The 2,787-nt window shown below is 59.0% G+C and overlaps 1 long non-coding RNA gene across 1 annotated transcript; it reads right to left on the bottom strand.

Annotated features, from left to right (window-relative positions):
• Positions 1-405: 405 nt before the first annotated feature.
• LOC137448857 (uncharacterized) lies at positions 406-2,446 on the bottom strand. The gene is made up of 4 exons (XR_010989246.1): positions 1,499-2,446; positions 1,133-1,374; positions 753-1,021; positions 406-472 (listed from the first exon to the last, which is right to left on the bottom strand). It is a non-coding gene; the product is annotated as an uncharacterized lncRNA (long non-coding RNA).
• Between the last annotated feature and the right edge of the window lie 341 nt (positions 2,447-2,787).

The following is a 2,787-nucleotide window of genomic DNA, read 5'->3' as shown; positions in this document are numbered from 1 at the left end:
CGCCGAGCCGAGCCGAGCCGCGCCGAGCCGAGCCGAGCCGCGCCGAGCCGAGCCGCCGAGCCGAGCCGCCCTTTTAGGGGAAGAAAACCCTCTCGTTTGCCTGAGAGCGCCGAGGCGACTCGCCCCGAGACTATAAATCCAACTACAATCCTCTCCTCTCTATAGAGATATTCAGGAATGGTATTCATTGCGACGGTAAAGAGGCTCTGAAGTTACCCCCCCCACACCGGATCTCCTCTCTGAGATGCAAGTGATGCCGGAACGGAAAAGCGATTTGCGCGTAGAGCAAAGCCAATTTTGGCAACGTACCTACCAAAGGGGAATCGATTGAAAGCGGCGGACTTCCGCTGAGCGGTCGGGGGGGCGTCTCTTGCCGCCGCGCGTGGGAAGCGCCCCACCGGCCTCCGCTCGGCAGGTTTTCCGTTCCGAGAAAAACCAACCCAACGCCGAAACCGGTGAGTGTTCAAAAACCCTACAACGCAAAGGAAAATCCGTGAGCTGTTGTGTACTAGAGATACGCACTGTAAGTTTACGTCTTTCAGAACCCCATGCAGCGCATTTCAAAGCCTCTTTTCAGACAAATTAATACCAGACTGCTGCGCCTAGTTAAACAGCAGAGCTATGAAGTTGCAAGAGAGGGGTGTCAGGGTTAGCTGGCCTCTTAGGGATTTTAATCCCCTCCGAGAACGTGCAAGCGTTTCAAACGAGCTGCTACGTAAGAACCCCCGAGAGCGGCAGAGGCTGGCGCTTACCTGGAAGGGAGCCCGAGGAAACCGGGAAGAATCTGAGCGAGGAGCTGAGCCCCGCCAAGCCCCCAACGTGCCGGTTCCTTCCGCCTCGCCTCGGGGAGCCCCGCGCCGGTTCCGTCCGGTTCCGTTCGCCTCGGTTCGCCTCTCCTCGTCTCGGGGGGCCCCGCGGGTGAGCTGCCGCGGGGAGTTTGAGTCGCCGCCGGCTGAGGCGAGGAAAAATCTTTTCCTTCGCTGAAAGCGCTATGCCGACTCACCCTAAAACTGAAACTTTCCTGTTTACATGGATAGTAAAGAATAGGGTCAATTGCTATATGAAAACCTTTGCAGTCTCCCCCATTGGAATGCTTAGTGGAACCCCCTGGTTCCACCCCGAGGGCTCTTACCTGTGGCAGCGATTTGCCTTTCTCCCTTGTGGGACGCCCCCTTAGGGCTTACACGTTACCCCTTTCCCTTGCCAGCAGTCCTTTTCCTGCCTGAAGGCTCTTGTCTCTTCCTGGGGTGATCTGACTGAGTTAAAAGAGCTCTGCCTGAGAAGCCTCTAAGGGGGCGCCCGGAGAGGTCCTGCGCCTCGGCGGGTCCCGCGGCCCGACGGAGAGGGGTCCCGCCGCGGTCCTCGGAAACCGATCTGGGGGAAAAGACGAACGCCACGGCTGGGGTAACTGCCCGAGTTCTATAGGGCTCGCTACAGCCCTGGACGGCTGTGGGATCTCTCCTAAAGGTCTTGGAGCCGAGCGGTTTCACAAACTCACCTTACTTCTGTGAAAGAGGAGGTTGGACTATTTCCCAGAAGTCTGCTGCACGTTTTCCTGGTTTCTGCAGATAGTTTTCCTCCTTTTCTTACCAGCGACTTAGGTGAAGTCTTAGGGCTTTTAATCCCCTCCTAGAACATTCAGGCGTATCGAACCTTCGGAGCACCTACACGGGAACCGCGGACAGCGACAGAGGCTGGCACTAACCTGGTGCGGAGCTCAGCCGGACGAAGGGAACCCACGGAAGCTAAAGGAAGACGAGCGGAGAGCAGACCTCGGCGGAGCCGGCTGGCGCCCGGGGGAGCCGAGCCCCGGCGCGCCTGGTGAGAGGCAGCCCGGCTGGGCGGAGCCGCCGTCTCTTCGGGGGAAGGAAATCCTCCGGCTTCACAGAGAGCCGAGCCAACTCGCCCTAAGACTGCCAATCTCTCCTGTTCATATAGGTAGTCAGGACTGGCACTAAGTGCCAGGTAACAAGGCTCTGAACTCACCCCCGCTGCGTCTCTTCCGTTACACACAAAGGCTGCTAGCAGGTAGAAGCCGATTGCAAGCAGAGCAAAGCAGTTTGAAAACAGAACTACGAAATGGGTCTCAAGAAATTAAAGAGGGGGAACCCTCCTCAGTGTGTGTTGGGGGGGGGGATCCTTTGTTTCTTTTGCCTTTATTCTTTGTCCTGAGGTTTCTTTGGGTTTTGGTCTCTTTAATTTGAATGGAAGTAACCTCTGAGGAGAGCCCAGCGAAGCCTCCCCCCACACACAGGGGTGAGAATCCCCTACCTGGTCAGTGCTGCCCCCGCTCTTAAGGGGCCTGCTAGCATCTAAGGTGGATCTGGGGGTATCAAAGGGGAATTCGGGCACACAGAGAGGTATATGGGGAGGCTCTGGAGGGGCTCCAAAAGGACCTTTCAGTTGGATCCAACTGAGGCCACCACCACCAAGCCACGCCCCCCAAACTGAGGCCGCCGCCAAGCCAGCCCCCCCACCCACCCAAACACATAGGCCGCCGGCAAGACAAGCAATCCCCCCACCCCCCCCCCAGCAACAGAAGCTGCCGCCAAGCCAGCCAAACCCCCACCCCAGCAACAGAAGCTGCCGCCGCCAAGCTGGCCACCCCCCAACCCCCCCCAAACCACAGAGGGCGCCACCACCAAGCCAGCCACCCCCAACCCCCACCCAATAACAGAGGCCGCCACCAAACCAGCCACGCATCCCACCCACCCCAGTCACAACAGAGGCCGCCGCCACCAAGCCAGTCCCCCCCCTCCCAACACAGGCCACCGCCGCCAAGCCAGC

This window comes from Melanerpes formicivorus, unplaced genomic scaffold, assembly GCF_026170545.1.
Source record: "Melanerpes formicivorus ecotype bairdi unplaced genomic scaffold, bMelFor1.0.p_v2 SCAF_26, whole genome shotgun sequence".
NCBI classification, from domain to species: Eukaryota; Metazoa; Chordata; class Aves; order Piciformes; family Picidae; genus Melanerpes; species Melanerpes formicivorus.
This window is presented reverse-complemented; position numbering and strand designations above follow the sequence as displayed.